This window comes from Anser brachyrhynchus (assembly GCF_964034855.1).
Source record: "Anser brachyrhynchus genome assembly, chromosome: 1".
In the NCBI taxonomy this organism is placed as follows: domain Eukaryota; kingdom Metazoa; phylum Chordata; class Aves; order Anseriformes; family Anatidae; genus Anser; species Anser brachyrhynchus.
In genome coordinates, this window is record NC_137694.1 from 131547909 (window position 1) to 131565847 (window position 17939).

Here is a 17939-nt window from a genome sequence, read left to right on the forward strand (position 1 = left end):
AAACAGTGAGAGGAGCTCTCAAAATACACCTATCATGAAGTCATTGTGGTTCTTCTTCCCCATCGTAAAGTTCCCTTCCACAGACATCCTGCCAAAGGCATTGCTTTTAGCCCTTACAAAAGGCTTCAAGAAAAAGACAGAGTGCACATTGTTTCCCCCAAACAGGGCTCTTCTTTACTATTACAAACTAATTAAGACAGAATCAGAGTCAATAATATGATTCACTGGACCATACAAAATAACATCTAAGTTAGAGGAGGAGTAGCAGGCAAACATGAGGTTCTCCATTAAATTTGGGACTCACTCTACTCACAGTCTGTAATTTGTAAATGGGCTTATTCAAGTCTCTCTCAAGTCTGTCTAACATGAACATTTGGTATTGGTTCAACATGAATTGGGGACCTTTCAACAATTCAAGATTTAAATAATAAATGGCAAACTTGTCACTAGCCTTCATTTTTCTTAGGTGACATTATTCATGTGTCATGTTTCTAATTTACACAGTGTATCCACAACCTGCATAATGATGGAGACAAGTCATGAGTTCCTCCTTAAATTAAACCTCAGAATGGAGTTTAAGCTTTTTTTTTTTCTCATTAAAAAAGAGAAAATTCTTCCTCTATATCTTTTGGAGCACAGAAGATATTTCTGCAATAGAACAATAAAAGTGGATTTTTCAAGAAAAAGTATAGGAGAAGCATGAAATGAGAAGTGATGGGAAAATCTCAGCTCACTTTGTTTTCATTGGAAGGCACTATTCTGTTGGAACAGAGAAATGTCAGGGAAATACATCGTCTTGTAAATACATCAAGTTTTTTAAAAGCTAAGTGCATACCTTGGTTTTGTCATTTCACTTCAACAATGCCATTGTGTGGCTACCAGGTAAAAATATTTCTTCAACAGGATCATTTCATCAGCTCCATTAAAATGCTAATTTTTGCATACATTATTTAGTATTTCATTCTTATATTTGCAAAGACCCATTAACTGTGTCAATATTTTATTTAGTGTTTGCAATCAGGAAGTGTGCCATAGTCTCCCAGACAACTGCTAGACCATGGCTCAGACCGTACCCTAAGTAGGGAACAGACCATAACACCCACTGTGTTCTCGAACCTATCTGCATAGAATTTACCACCCATGCTTGGCTAACTTGGTTTTTCAAGGAACAGCAAAGAAGTGCCCATTGATACTCTAATTGGAATAGTTGTCCTTAGTATCCTAACACAACCTATTGAATTTCCTTATGATGATTTGGGCCTTGGGTCTGAAGAGGCCATGGGTAGTTTGGATTATAAACAGGAACCAAATAAAATATCAAATCTTAAAATTTCTGGGTGCAATGCACTACAGTTGATTAGTTGCATGGTTTTGTTTAGAAAATTAAATCTACAAGGTTATCTACAGGGAACACTTCACTTTGGGAGAACTGATAGGTGCATGTGAGAGACTCCTGATTACACTGAAGATGTTGGGTTTGAGACCATGAAGCAACTAGCCTTTAAGGTTCTCGTACATTTAAAACAAGAATGGGCATTGTCAGGGGCAGCCTCATCCCATGCAGGGCTGAGGGGTGAGAGGCCACATGGCCCCACGATGCCACCGGGGCTCTGACAGACGTACTTGTTAACTTAATCTGTGCTGGGAAATAAACTATAAGTATACATTAAAGGCTAAGGTTGTGTTGCTTTCACCAAAACAACTATAACAAATTTGGCTCAGCTTTTACAAAAAAAAGTAAGATTTCCTGAAAAATTAGATTTTCTTCTGCTTCATAGATATTAGCCTTATGAAATTCCTGTCCCTCTTTTTATCCGCTGTAACAATGGGAACCAGCAGAAAGGCCAAGAACAGTACATAGGTTTTGGGACTTCGTATCTTTGTGTCCTGGCATTATATAGTTATTATTAAAGAAAGTGTATAAAGTGTTTTCCATGATACCTCACTTGTCATAAATATGAAGGGATGGTCTTTTACATCTTGGTTGAAATAAACATTCCATATAAAGTGAAAGATGATAGAATAGGACTGCTTGCTTCTACAGAACCAAGGTTAAATTTTCCTCCCGTACCTGAATTCTCAAGGAAAAGAAGTAGTCGGGGAGGTTGGCAGAGTCCATCCCCCAGCTTTATTATTTCAGAGGAAAACCCAGAGCTCCCGTGGGCACTGGAGCCTCCTCTGGGCTGCGAAGTCAGCGGGAAATTATAGACCACTGTGCATCAGCCAGTTAGTGCTACTCAGAGAAGCTTTATCTGTCTTTTTTCTCTTTTGGATATCACTTGAAAGTGCAAAGGGAACATGAAGGCTAAGTGAGAGCTCACTTCAACTCTGTACCCCAATCTTTTCTCACTCACTTCACTGGCAGTTTGGCAGAATAGATGTGAAGTAGCTTCAAGTAGGAGATTACAGTTAATCTGCAGAGTGGGGTGCCTGCCAGTGTTCCTGCACACTCAGGACCTGCTGGACCACACCTGAACACTGAGTTATGTCACCCAAAACATATAGAACAGATTGTTGTCTCATTTCCAAAACACTTGGAAAAGGCATTTGTACTTGTGCTACTTACCACCTACCCTCAACCTAAAAAAAATCCTGTTAGTTTTTGTTGACAAACTTCTGTAATCACCATTGAATAGCAGAGAAATAAAAAAGGGGATAAAGAAGTCCATCACCTCTGCAAAACTAATTCAGCTCAGAATCAGTTTCTAAAGGGAAAGTACAGGGATTTCTTTTCACAACTGTCAATCTGACAAACTTGCCATTTGGTTGCACTCTGATTGAAAACAGAGTCACAGCAGCAGACCAGAAAAACAGTATTAAGAACTTGGTTATAGTCTGTAATACCAGATAGTACTGGTAATCATGGTTTTACAAATTTCTTAGTCCAGGGAGAAATAGAAAGATATGCTAGATACTTTTGCTGGCTTTGGTTCTTGATTTTTGTGCGCAGTGTCCTGAATATAGGCTGTGACTGTTCCAGGATAATGAACAGGATTACCACTTGGTCTCTGTCCCAAAGTGACTTTTGAGACAGAGCTGCATTCTGGAAGCCTTTGTTGAACCGTCTTTATTCCAGGAAGCAGTATGTGAGCAAATAAAACAAACTTACACATCTAATATACTTGGTAACATTGCTTACTTTTCCTCCTCTAGGACATCAAACTAGCTGGCATGAATATCTGCAACTGCACATTAAAAACTAATAGAAAATTGGGAAAATGGGACATATTTGTCAAATTGATGTGATCAATCCATCCAAGAAAAAAGCTAAAATATTTATTCCTTTGTTGAAAATTCGTACAAGGATGTCTATTACCTGAATCTAATCTCTTTTCAAAAATTCTTTTACAAAACTATCATAAAAAATCAATCAATTTCTAGGAATGTCTGCCAGTGACAGAGAATTCTACTATTTCAAATTTAATTAGAGAGGACTGAACTCTGTGGCAACAGGTCTGAAGATATTTGCATCACGAGAGGCAAACTGAGTTCTCTTTGAGATAACATCTTCTGAATTTGTCACAACAGCTACAAGATAAAGTAAGAAATGTACAGTAAAGATAGAAGTATGCATGCTTTCAGACTCGGTATCTTGCTAAAGGTTATTCTGTTGTACTAAGGAACCTGTAGGCTAAAGTAGATTACACAGATTATGAAATATTGTTACAAGACAAGGGAAACTACTAACAACTAAGTAGTGTTTAGGCAAACAGAGCAAAAGATTGCAAGTATTGATGTATCTGAATTTTCATATTTCAAACTCTAGGGTTTATGGATGAAGCTGCAAAAGTTTAACACAGATCAGTTCAGTGGTACAAATCTTATCCTGTTTCTGTATTGATGTTTCTAATACTTTTAAGCAGAACCAATAGTAGACCCACAAGTGTATTCTCTTGATTATACTTCATGACATATGCTAACGAATTACTGCAGAATAATATTTTAGCTTTAGCCCTTACAATTACAATTTGTTTCCATCCAGGGCCTGTGTTGACTTTTGGCACTGATTTTCCATTGTGGTACCTTGCACTCCACAGTGGTAGGCACTACAAACAACTAACTTTTGTAATGGGAACATCATGATTTTTACAACACCAGAAGAGATTTTAAATGCTTACAGTGTATTGCTGCTTGTGCGGCATGTTTGGGTGGACAGCACTAACAATCTTTATGAAGAAGAAAATTGGCTCCCACAGACACTTCTCTTGGCAGACAGCAAGAAGTTTCACATTAACAGGTTCTCCAGTCACACAGTTTTTCCATGTATTCTGAAGAACAGAGTAAGAAAAGTCCTTTAAATTCATATTTATTTATTTATTTTTAGAGAACTGCCCTGACGTACAATGCAGAGAACAAAATGAGTTCCACATCTGCTGTAGGGCGTGCTATGAGGCTCAGTCTCCCTGAAGCCCACCCCACTGTGAAGTGCTCGCACCAGGCAAGGAAGCATGGGGAGAGCTGCCACTCTCTGCCTAGGAATACATGAGCGCATGAGACAAGGTGTGACCATGCTCATCGAGTCAGAATATTACTTTTGAGAGAATGAGAGAAGAAAGTCCTCATGTCTCATTAACTGAGGGATAGCTACTAAGGCTGTGTCACCCAGTGAAAGTTGTAGAAGTCTTCTAACAAATTAAGGGGAGAGACTTTTATCTACTTTTATCCTACTGTTCCCTCCTGCAGTGTCTCTGAGTTGCTCACAGGCATAGCATACTATTCTAGCTGGTCTTCTCCACTGTCAATCAGCAACTTTCACCCAGGCACACTAGCCAAACTCACTGGAGTGACTCCTATTACCAGGCTCCTGAGCAAATGCAGCTGGCACTAACATACTTGCGGGCAGCAGGCAGATGATTAGATAGCTGTAGATGATTAAGTTTCGATCACATCACCTCCCTGTGTACTTCCTGCTGTTCCTCTGCTTGAGATTAATGCCTCAGTAACAGAGCTTCTTCACTCAGTGTATGGCTCAGTGGGAGAGTTTACACCTGGAGTGTATTGCTGCAGTGTAGATAAACATTCCCACACAGCCCATAGCCTCACACCTGAAAAACTATTTTGTCTTGTCCCTAGTGGGCTTGTGCTAGAGAAGGTGGGTTTGGGAACTCTGGTCATCTGCTTTCAACTTTAAATCATTTTATTTGAGACCCTGGGGGCATTTAAGGATGGGGTTTTCTGTTTGTTAGCTTCCCCAAGAAGTGAATAATTACCCTATCTACAATTATAGTGCAGATTTGCTGTTACCGTACTCAGCTTTGGCAGGTTTGCCTCTGCAGCTGTTCTCCATTAAGTCAGGAAACACTCTGTAACCAAGACTCCCAACATGTAACTGACCTCCTAAGGCTCATCCAATAAGAAGCAGCAGTATCACTTATCAGTAGGTGCCAGAGTATTTAGATTTCTTGTTCATAAGCTTACAAAGAAAACACAGCCAATTCGGGCAGAGAAGACTGCAGAAGTGGGTGTTTCTTGAACTCTTCTTTTATACGGACCCACTGATCTCCTTAAAATCCCATGACAAATTCCAGTCTTGTTCCAAGTTTTGTTCTCATCACTGGTCTCCCATGCCAGTAGGTTTCTTATTAAAATGGAGGAGGAAAAAGATGGTTGGGAAGGGAAGGAGATAATACGATGTGCAAGAGCAGATTTTAGCCTGACTGCATTTTAGCACTCTCAAACCTGCATATTTAACTTGTTCTGTTAATTGCTTATTGGCATAGTTGGCACACTGAAACAGCTTTTTCTGTGTGATCACCCTGCACTCGCCGTACTACAATCCCAATGACACATGAAATCACATGCCCATAACTTTAGATATTTGCCATCAAGGAGCTACACAGACTGAGAAAATCTCTAATTATAGCTGCTTCTTTGGCAGAAACTTTTCTCTCTCAGCTTTGCATACTGAAACAACTTAGTCGACCACCAAACAGCAGAAAGGAAGCAGCAACGTGAAGCTGAGGTGTGTAAACTGAGGCAGCCAGGGCCACGCCGCTCTCAGAAACAAGGAGGGAGAGGAGGCCCTGCATCTGACAAGGCCACTTCTGCACTTTGGGCTGGGCAGTGTCCCTCACCGAGGTATCGTATTCTTCTGATGAGTTCAATGAAAATACTGCATGTAAGTGGAAATGTGTTTTCTAAACCAGAGGCTGGGGAGGGGGCCAGGGGGGAGGGAATTAATATCTCTAGTTCCTGTTCCTGAGATCATCTGGAAACATAAATATGGCAGTAAGCAACATGGCAGTGAGCCTTACAGAGCACATTTGTACATTGCTATTTCACTGGAAACACGGTGGCAATTTCTCTCATCACCAGAGGGTCATCTGCCTACATCTGGGTAGCTACCAGGTGCCATCCCCCCACTGCCTTTCTCAGCATTCACTCATATCTGCCCGCATATAATCACCATAATTAGGCCATGTTAAATAAAATGTCAATGACGGCTGTTTCAACATGTCTCTTTTTGGCTGCATAGGGTACCATTTTATTCAGAAAGAGACCCTCTAGCAGCTGTATTTTGAGTTTCAGGCTCCCCAAGGAGGAAGACAGAGACAGAACCTTCAGGCCTTGGCATGGTGGCCATTTCTACAGTGACTGGGCAGGCCACTGCAACGTGCTGGAGTAGAAAGCAGTACCTTATCTGCCCTCAGCAGCTTTTTTCATCAAAATCTATTCACAGGTAAAAAAAAGTTCTTGGCGATTGCCCTGTGGAGTGCTGGGGAGAGCCTGGCCTTACTGTGCAGCTTGCAGTTTTCAGGCAGAACGCACAGCAAGGCCCTAACAGCTTGTGGAAGTAAAGAAATGAACAATCTCCCCTCTCCTCCACCTCAATCCTTTTTTTTTCTTTTTTTTTTTTTTTTCATCCCACAGCTACAGCACTGGTCAAAGACTCCACATCAGTGCCTCTTAGAAAGTAATACCGACAGAAAGCAGTTTCATGAGCCTTTCAGTGCCTTGCTGGAGCATGCATTGTCAATGGTGCTGCACTGTGCAGTGTTGCACCCCTCACCATGCAGCTGAAGGAAGAGCCATTTTAATTACATGTCAACACCGTGGGGCTGCCATGGCTCTGACGTTATCTGGCCACAGCCACCCTGATCCATCTGGATGCTGAGCATGTGTTGTGTACCCTTTCCCCAGCAGCATGTTAATAAAGTGTCAAGGAGAGCTGCGGTTGATCAGTAAATGGTGACCACTCAAGGTCAAGGCCAAAATCCAAAGGACCGTTTAAGAAAAACATTGTCTGAGTAAAAAACTAAGCCCTTGAGTCTTCAAAGAGCATTCTGCATTTCATCTCTCCTCAGAGATGTTCTCAGGCTAGCCACGAAAGATGGAAAGAGCCAGCTAGTCCTTTTGTGTAGAAGACCACACATCTGACATGAGTACTCACAATGTTGAGCTTTTCAAACACCAAAAAGTTTCCCAGTAGTTTTCTGAAGTGGACAATGTTCTGTTTCTTTGCAGCATGATCAAATAGCACATCCATATAGCATAGCAGAAAAATAAGCATTTTTATCTACATATGCTTCTAAGAGGGATTCTGGAGTGGGTTTCTTTTTGTTTATTTGTTTGTTTGTTTTAGATATAATCTTAGAAATATTTTCTTTCACTTTTTATGACAGGTAAATAAATCAACATGACAATATAAATTATATCAAAGCTATTCTATCCTGCCAGATATAATATTCTTGGGTGCCATGGGATCCTCAAAGCTGTCATTGACACTTTTCCCTGCAGAGTTCACACAAGGTTCAGAATTCATTAAATCTGTGTAAACTGGATGAAACTATATCTCTACTTGGAATAGAAGCATCTCTGCTCCTCATTTTAGTGGTTCAGCTGTAATCCTGGCCTTGTGGCCAGACGTGCCAAGAAAGGTTCCAGTCCTTGGCATGCTTACCTCGGTTATGCACTTCACGTAATTACTTAGGCTAATGCTTTCCAGCCAAAAAACAGTGGAGGAAGCATTAGAAAAATGAGAAACGTATTCCAAATGATACAGAAAAAAAATACCTACTTTGGCAAATATTTTTCTTATTTTATTATTTTTATTTTATTTTATTATTTATTTACTGGGGAGTGGGGTGGGTGGTGGAAATTCAAACAGTTCTTTTTTACCAAATGCTGAACACATAAAGATTTAGGCTGACATAGCTCTTTGTTTCTTCTACCCCGTCAGCTCTTTCCCAGATCCTTTTCTTTGTGGTAGTGTGACACCACGGGTGGAGTTCATCTTATGTATGTGGTGCCAATATGCACAGCTAGGCACCCTTGACTCCCTGTACATTCATTGGAAAGCAAGGAGTCCCTATTTCTCTCTGTTGACTGTGAAAGCATCCTAATATGACAGTCTTAGAGGCAGGCATCTATGCTTGCTAATATCAAAAGCTAGGTTAGTCAATACTCATGCTGTGAAATACAAGGCAGCAGTTCACTAGTTAGCAGTCCACACAGCCATAGCAAACTGCCTGCACACAGAGAGCGGGGCAGTATGAAACAGTAAAAGGTATCAACTATGCAATTACAGGGAAGTCACATGCAATGACAGTTGAAGGTCAGCAGTGACTGCATGCTTTAAAAGTTTCTAGGCTGCTGTTCAAGATTATATGATAGAATTCATCAGTGAATGAACATGAACATGTACTGAACATGCTATCAGGAAACTGTGAGACAGAAAATGTTTTTGTGGGATAGTGGCTTGGAACCCATTTCTGAGCATGCGTTTTTGCATTTATTACACAAGTACCCAGAGCAATGCAGAGCATTGGGTCCTACTACGACAGGTGATGCTCCAGAGACTATTAATAATCCATGGAAACCCAAAGTCAAGAAACCCTGTATTCAGTGACAGCCTTAATGTAGTTGGGCTGTTTACATTCTGTTCCCTGGACAGAGGATATTATGGAAAAGTATTATCTTATTTTAAGCTCAGTTTCTTAGCGGCAAGGACAGAGCTGAATATTGCACTGCAACACTAGACAATTAAGAAATAACAGGAAAACATAAATAATAGATATTTAGCTGTGTTATCCAAGCTTTCATTTTTTTTTTTTTTTAACATGGTCAAAGGTAGGTTAGACAAAGCTTCCAAAGACTACTTGTCTTGTTTTGAGGTATCTAATGCTATTACTTTAGTGTAGGTATGTAGTGATGTTCAGCTAGTCCCTGTTTTCCCTCTGGCCTAGGTGTTACATTACCGTTTACGTTGTAGACAATGTATACACTACTTTTCCTGAGGTAGGCTGGGATGTCCAAGGGAATTTGTGAGACCCTGTCATGTTCATCCAAAGGAGCTGCTGCTAGTGTGAATCCACCAGAAATCTGGAAGTATAAGTAATTCATGAGCTTATAAACACTTAATTTCTCCTAGCACCGTGTGAAAGCACTCTACCTTTAACCCCTTTCTCTTAAAGCAGGATGTCACACTAGCTCAGCTAAAAGCGGGATAAGCTCATTCCCTGCTCCTTCTCTGTCACTAGCTAATGTTTATTCCACTCTGCTTCTTTTTGCAGGAGGTACATCTTGCAGACATCAATAAAATATTGATCATAGTAACTGTGAGAGTGAGGAAGGTATATTGTCCTGAGCCTTAAAGTGACACAACTGATACACAAGGTAAATGGGCATATGGTATAAGTTCACTCTTTGAGATAAAGAGGGAACCTAAATCTCTAGACTTTTGTTTCTGTAACTTTGTACATCTATTGTTTTACTCACATTTTCTAAATGCAGGGTATCACCTAAAAACTGGAGTAGACTCATTGAGGATATAAAGGGACAATAGTCCCTCACCCCATAAGTGCTGTGCACTGGGGTGTCTGTTGTATCTGACAAGGGACAAAGTGGTGGGCAGCTCCTCTGCTCCTCCCTTCATCGCAGTTTCTGTACCCACAAGTAGTCTGCAAAACTCCATTCACTGCTAAGCGCGAAGTGGTTGCAGAGTCAAAAGTTTGCCCTGTTTATAAGTAATGTACTGTTTACACAGCAAGCTCTGTGAGTAGGAATAAATTGAGTGGGGTGGTAGTCATGTTTTCTGTGGCTGAGAGGCTTAAAATTACAGACATATTTGTCAGAAAGACAAAGGCCCTTAGTCATGCGTCTGCTACTGAAGAGGCAACTCTACTCTGCAGTTGTCATGACAACACTGGTTATATAAGGAGACATATCAGAAGAAAAATCATTTACTCTGTGCCCTATATTTCAGAGTAGCAATACATCCTCTCTACAACAAAACTGTTTTGTTATAAATAAAACTTATGTTTCTGAAACAATAAGTAATGCACCAGAAAGCTGCCTGATAGAATGAAATAGATTATGGTGGGGAAAAAACAAAAACTAACAAACAAACAAACAAAAAAAAAAAAGCAAAAAGCTCCCAGGCAAATAAAACACCTTACTTAAAGAAGACTTCCATAATTTGGGATCACTGGGACCATGTTCCAGTGAATGTAAAGGTGATTTAAAATGTTCAAATAAACTCTCATTGCAAAGATACCATTTTTGTGAATAAACGCAAACCCTGGCTCAGTAATATCACAGGATTTAATAAAGTGCAAATAAAGTGTTAGTCTCAAAATATCTAAAAAAATACATCACCTTAAAAGTTTCAGCACAACTGTATATATGGCCTGAAGATGAGAAACAGAGACCATAACTACTGCTCAGCTAAAGACTTAAAGAGAATCATCCTATGGCTCTGCAACCTATGCACTTGGCTAAAAGCTAAAACTGGCAAGATGGTTTCACAGCTGTATTTATATCTAAGATCCTATTCAAAGCAAAGAGGCCTGGGAAAAAAACAGTAAGCAACCCCACTAATTTGATAAGTCTGTTTCCTTCCCAGAATGGTGCGTGAAGAAACCTTTGACTGCAGAGAGGCCAATAGTAATTCTATGTGAGGAATCACAAATCTGTTAATTCCCACATGAACCGAAAAGAGTGCAAATGAATTGAAAGAACTCCAGGTCCACCCCAAAAGATGAAACCTTAGAGCTTTGAAAGAGTCTGTTCAGATTTGCACTGTTCTTCTGAAGTTCATCTAGATAAGTTGCAGAGCAAACAGTATTTCACAATTTTTTCTGATAGAAAAAAAAAAAAAGGTCTTTAATAACTGAATCTGTACAACTTCTCTGCTCTTACTTGTAACTTGGAGGGAACGTATCTGGACTTCAGTGTGTTGTGAATGAAACCTTTATGCCTAGCTCCTACTATTGTTGGTAGGAGTCATTTAACCCATCAGCAGAAATAGATTTCCCCTTCAAACCTTATTTTTGGTGTAACGACTGAGTTTTTGTACCCAGAGTCTATCGCCATATGAAGAATCCCGGCATCTTACTCCAGGATATTGCTGCTTATTCTCTTGTTGTGCCAAATCTCATCTCTGACCTTTTCAGACCACACACACAGTGCTCTCTTAGCCCCTTCTCCTGTTTCTCTCAGTGGTAGCTCCCCAGTATGCCCCTTTCTCCACTTTTAAGCCTGAAAGGTGGGCAGAACAGAGGGCACAGTGAGGTTTGATTCCCTTCTGAAACACCAAAAAAGAACTGCAGTCCACTGTCTTAGCTCACAGAAAGAAAATAGACGAGTAATAACATCATTTGGAGCAGAATTACCTTATTGCTTTTAACTTGAGTGAATCAATTAGCTCTTAAAATGAGAAATGCCCAGCAGATTGCAGAAGGCAAATTATTAGAGACTCAGTAGAGCAAATTGTGTGTTTGAAGAGTGAAATTCATAGACTCACATCTCTGTCACGTATACTGTGCTCAGCAAACAAAGGGAGATTTTATTTCTAAAGCTTTAATGTACACAACAATAAGATCTCTGAGACATATTTAGCAATTGATGGACTGAAGTGACTCCAGCGTTCTCTCTCTTTTGCTACCTGTAATAACTCTCCTTGTCATATCCAAGCACTTCACAGAAATGCGAGCCATTAACTGCACAACATTCTTGTGAAAGCAGGCAGGATTTTCTGCTCCCCGTTTTATAGAAATGGAAAATGAAGCATAAAGAATAAATGACTCTTACAAAGGATTCTTTGAAATTTAGGTTCTCATAATGAATGAGAAATTAGGAAAACAAATACAGTCTGGACCTGAGAGTCTCTTCCAGTGTCATACAAAAGCCTTCAGCACACCCAGGAACCAGTTTTGTGAATCTTAAGATCTGTGTGAGTTCTTAAGCAAAATCTGTCCTTGGAAATGGAGATAAAATAGCCTATGCTTCTGCTGTGAGGAGGGAGAAGGTTGTTGGAAGGAGATTTCCAGCCTGTCACCTGTGTGAGGACTCTTTCCTCTGCTTTAATAACAAGGGGCTAAAATTTTAAAAAGTCACAAAATCTTTAACTGAAAGGTAAGGCTTGCCTTACCTTACATTTTACACAGCTCTCACCACAAGGTTTTTAACTGTTCATCAGAGAGAAACCCCAGACAAGTCTGTGGAGAGGTGTCTGTATCTAGCTTCTCTTTCATTCACCTTTAGTATGACTCACTGTATTATCATAAATCATGCCCTCAGCATCGGGTTATAAAGCATGCAGGAAAAGCATGTCTTAATCTAGCAAGAAATGTGGAATTTAACAGTTTTATTCACCTATATTTCCCAGTTTGAAATAGCCCTGCCATTAGAATTAGTTAAAAATTGCAATGGAAGAATGGGATATAACCGTTCCATGCTGAAAATACAATTCACCTCTCTTGATCAAAAGTATGATAAATAATACAGTCAAGAAATAATGTAGTCATAAATGTAAACTTCAATTTCAAGTTAGGCAAACTTTAGAAATGGAAAATAAAATTTAAAATAAAGAGAAAAAAAAAGAAAAAAGAAAGAAGAAAAAAAGGAAGAGAGGAAGAAAGAAGAAGAAAGGAAGAAGGGAAGAAAGGAAGGAAGAAGGGAAGAAAGGAAGGAAGGAAGGAGGAACGGAAGAAAGAGGAAGGAAGGAAGGAAGGAAGAAAGGAAGGAAGGAAGGAAGGAAGGAAGGAAGGAAGAGAGAGAAAGAGAGAGAGAGAAAGAGAGAAAGAAAGAGAGAAAGAGAAAGAGAGAGAAAGAGAGAAAGAGAGAAAGAGAGAGAGAAAGAAAGAAAGAAAGAAAGAAAGAAAGAAAGAAAGAAAGAAAGAAAGAAAGAGAAAGAAAGACAGAAAGAAAGAAAGAAAGAAAGAAAGAAAAAGAAAGAGAGAAAGAGAGAAAGAGAGAAAGAGAGAAAGAGAGAGAGAGAGAGAGAGAGAGAGAGAGAGAGAGAGAAAGAAAGAAAGAAAGAAAGAAAGAAAGAAAGAAAGAAAGAAAGAAAGAAAGAAAGAAAGAAAGAAAGAAAAACCCTTATCAAAATGTCCTAAAGACATTAAAAGCACCTCAGACTCTGGAAAGAAAATATGTCCTGGATTCAGATGTGCTTTGTTCTCATTACCTTGAACCTTTCATCTTCCATTAGATTTCTGCAAAGTAAAAGAAGAGTTTGAATGAACCTTTTAAATCAAAGTGGTAACCTTTTACATCCACTTGAAATTGCTGTGAACACCTGGTAAATTACTGCAGACACTACTCTATTATTTGCACTAAGATAATCAGAGCAGTTTGCTGCATACGCAAATCAATTCAGCAATTATATTAGAAAATGAAATCCTGTTGTTTTCATAAATTTCCACACTATTTTAAAGCATCAATTTCATTGCTTTCTAGACATTTCCAGAAGACATAAAAGTAAGAAACAACTCAGCCAGGTAGTCCTTTTCCCATCATTCTAGAAGTGAATTACAACACAGTTTAGTGAGTTAAGCAATAAAACAAATGCAGAAATGCTGAAGTGCTGTGGAAGTCCTCGTAGGTCATATCTGAGCTTGTAGCCTCCGTGTACACACCACAGTTTGCAATTTACTTGCACATCATACATTGTTAAATCTATTTCAGATGACTAAGCCTTTGCAGGATGACCTTAAGTGCATATGCTGCCTCTAAGCCCCCTACCTCACAAATCCCCATGATTTTCCAAGATGTAAGGGGCTATGACAGCCATGACCCTGTTAGCATCCAGCCAACTGGAGTACCTACTGCCTCTGTTACTGCTGGTGAGTGGATGAAACCTGCCTCGGACTCTCCACACACATATGATAGAAGCACTGCATGATGAAGGGATTGTTCGTCTGGCGAATCCTGAGCTACATAATAAGATAACAGTCTGTCCTGCCCTACCTTGCACTTCCCTAACAGGTTGGTGCCATCTGTAGATTTAGTAAGTTATGTTGTGTTCCATCATCTGGGCCGTCAGTGAAAATAATAAATAGTACCAGATTCAAGACAGGCCAAGACAGACCACTGTGGAACTATATTTGATAATGCCATTTATTTGATGTTGTACAACTGAGAGTTACTCTGTTAAGCACAGTTTTGTGCCTATGCAACAGAAGCTTCTTCCAAGCCATGGCTCCCCAAAATCCTTCTGAGAAGGCATATGACACCCACAAAACACCCTTCAGTCTCCATGGCTGCAGTAGTCTCCAGATCCCATGTCTGGCAGACGGGATTTACTTGTCTTCCTTTTCTGTAGCAATGTCTGTGTCCCACCACTGTCTCATCTCTGCATACAATTTACAAGCACTGCCGAAGTGTCAGCCTGACCTTGCATCCTTGCAAGTTTTGTTTTTTCAACTGTTTTTTTTTGTTTGCCTTTTTTTTTTTCAACTCAGAGTTTGTAACTTGGGGCTTAATATCTTTTGTTTTCTAAAAGTACATCATGTGTAAGACGACAACTGAGATATCCATCAAGGTAAGAACTGCAAGTCATTTATTTCAGACAATTCACTTTTCATCTCCTATAAACCAAAGGCATTCTCTGCATTTAAGAGTCAGTCAAAATAATGTTTTTTGGTTGGTCAGTTGGTGTTTTGTTTTGGTTTGGTTTGTGTTTTTTTTTCAGCATTTTTGCTGTGTAATGTAGTAGAGAATGGACTCCACTAGTGTCTGTTGGAAGTGAATGTTCTGGAGGCACTTAACGCAGATGCATGTAGAGACCCTAAAGACAACTGTTTGGTGAACCTATATCATGGCCCCCGATAGATAACAGGGCAACAAACAGATAAAAATGAATATGGAAAGAGAATTAAACCTCAGCTTGAACAAGTAACTGTACTAATCAGAACAGATACTGAGCTAGCTGACAAAGCACTGTTTTTGTTTGCTTATTTGCTTTAGTGTTTTTGTTTAGTTGGTTGCTTTGTCTGTTTGGTAGGTTTTGTGGGTTTTGTTTTGATTTATTTTGTTTTTCCTGGAAGACTTGTCAATTTAAACTTTTTTTTTCTTTTTTTTTTTTTTTCTGTATGGTGGGAGTTTATGCGTGGCTTCCAATAGGAAGGTTCCACAATCTGGGTTTTCATCCCCCAGGACACACTGCACACACTGAGATCACCAGGGTGGATCTCCGAGGTAACATTAAATCATTCAGATCTGTGACTAGAAGCTGTATGAACCCACTGGGGAGGGGCCACAGCAATCACCTTGCCGCACTGTGTCTGGGAGCTGAGCTAGCACTTGTGTATGGTGCTGTGCAGGTGTGTCCACTTAAACTAACTTGGATGTGGTTCTGTACTGCATGGTCAGGACTTTGCCTCATCCCAAGACAGGGAGGTTAAATGGAAGTTTGAAAGCTCAGGATTCAAAAGGTTTCAAGTTGTCTCAATTTCTCTGCCATAGCTGTTCTAATTTTTAAAAATAATTTTGTGTTCTCAGACCCAACATAGGCTGACCACGGCCTGACATTTAGGAGGTTCTCAAGAGACCCAGGACTCTCTCCAAACTCATGTCCTGCCTGCTATTATGGGTGTACATTCACATTTCTCACTAAAAATAAACATATTTGTTTTGCTCTGAGAAAACAGATGACATATTGAGAGGTAATTAGCAGTTCTACATTTCCCAGTGAAATTGCTTTCATTTTAGATATATGGAAAAAAAAAAAGGCAATCAAAATCAGCTTCATGAAAATCTGTTTGTCTCTTGTCTGTCATGTGGTGCCATGTTCAGATTATGCCCCCAAGCAAAGTGCCTCATGGCAGAAAACTGCTTGAAAATCCAAGTTATTAACACATATGCATGGATCTTGCATTAAACTCTCCAGATACAGGGTCCAGCAGAGCTAAGTCCCACACTTGAGTTATTAGTCTGATACTTGATACAAAATTGGTTCCATTGTTAGAGTTTTCTAAATTTCTGTATATTCATCTTGCCAGCTGTCCAAGGAAAGGTTACTCAAATAGGTCACTGCAACTAGTTTTTTCTCTCTCTCTTTTTTTTTTTTCCCTGAAATCCATATTCACACTGTGCAGCAGCACAAAGTTGCTATATGCAATCAAGTGTAGCACATTGATGCACAGTCATGAATGAAAACACCAGCTAAACCTGTATGACAGATGAAGCAAAAAAACCATTTTTTCTGCATTTCCATCTACCCATGGAACCGGAGATGCACATACGAATAGGCTTTGCATTGGTGAAAACCTATGAATTTGCACAGCAGGGCCAGTCTCAAGAATACTTTTTATATTCATGACTAGGAATGAATATAAGCTTGTTAGCATTCCTACAACAGAGCACTACTGCAGTAAGTCAAGTAACAAGTTACCATAGTGACCCATTACACACAGGGAAAGTAAATTTCTCTTTCCAATTAGGTTTAGACCTTTCTGCAAGGCAATGGTGTCAACAAAATACCAGTCTGAAAACTGGTGTATGCTTCTCATTTCTCCACTGTGCAAGGGAAGAAGACTAGTGTGTTTAGCATATACCACACTAACACATCTCAGTGAGACAACTGTATTTTGATGTTTAACTGAGTGTGTTATTAGTACCAAGTAAGCTGCAACCCACATTCAAGGATTTATCACAAACCCTGTATATAAACACTTGTAAAAACTTTCTACTGGACTCTCTTTGCTTTGTCTCATTTCCAATAAAACCATCATATCTCACATTTTTCAAACACTATTTCTTCTTTCAGTAGGCTTTGAAGCCTACTTCAGACTTCAACCTCTCTTTCCTGGCCTCAGTATTTCTGTCCACAGTGAGTTGAACACCCATGTAGCTTTCCTTCTCAGTACCAAAATGTTACCCTTCCTTCACTAGGAGTTTTATTTCTTCCATTCACGCTCACACCCAGACCTAGCTGTGGCAAGAAGTAATTTTAGGCAGTGGGAAAGATAGATAAGTGAGAACAAGAGGTGCTTCTGAGTCTCCTGGCACTCAGCATGCTTCTATGTCCAGGTGGCCCCCACTCCCCTGTACCAGCAAAGCAGACCCTGATACCAACCCCTGTGAGGCACTTGGTGTGCTTGGATGAAGCCAGTGCCTCGGCAGCACTAACAGGCAGTGCAGCCCTGCTCTGTGCACCCAGCTGCTCACCCACACACCTAGCACAGGGGAAGAGGCTGCATGAGCACAATAGCAGTCCTAGGAAAGAAAGGGCTGAAGCTTTGCTGTCTTCTCTCTCCCTTTTCCTCTGCAGGTGGAGGTGTTACTTCTGTTACACAAAGGACAATGGGGCAAGAGCAAAGAGGAGCAGAGCTTGGCCATGGCTGTCCACCTTAGAGGTTCAGCTGCTCCCCAAACAACTCTCATGCATGGTGTTTGGCACTGGGGCAAAATCAAACAGTTAACATATCCCTCATCCCTGCAGCAACCACATACAGGTTTTCTGCTGGAAGAGTTTGAACCAGCCCTTTTTCAGTCTAATTAACGTTATCCGTAGGTTCCCAGCTTGGGACTACATTAGTGTTCTCCTTCTTTTCCTTCTTTCACTCTTCTCAGTGTTTCTCTTCCCCGAGGGAAGTTGCCACATCCAGACTGCTTTTATATCTCCTCTCCATCTGATTATCACTTACATGCTGACAACCTGACACAGCTGCAGTGTCATTCCCTTCACTGGGGAATATAAAAGAAATCAGGAGGTA

At 40.1% G+C, this 17939-nt stretch overlaps 1 long non-coding RNA gene across 2 annotated transcripts; it reads left to right on the forward strand.

Moving 5' to 3' along the window:
• Positions 1–5329: 5329 nt before the first annotated feature.
• On the forward strand, positions 5330–7991 carry LOC308188381. Of its 2 annotated transcripts, none has more exons than XR_013945469.1 (4): positions 5330–5377; positions 5879–6118; positions 6529–6679; positions 6871–7991. It is a non-coding gene; the product is annotated as an uncharacterized lncRNA (long non-coding RNA). The 2 variants fall into 2 exon arrangements; XR_013945470.1 differs by having other exon boundaries at positions 5879–6078.
• Positions 7992–17939: the final 9948 nt, after the last annotated feature.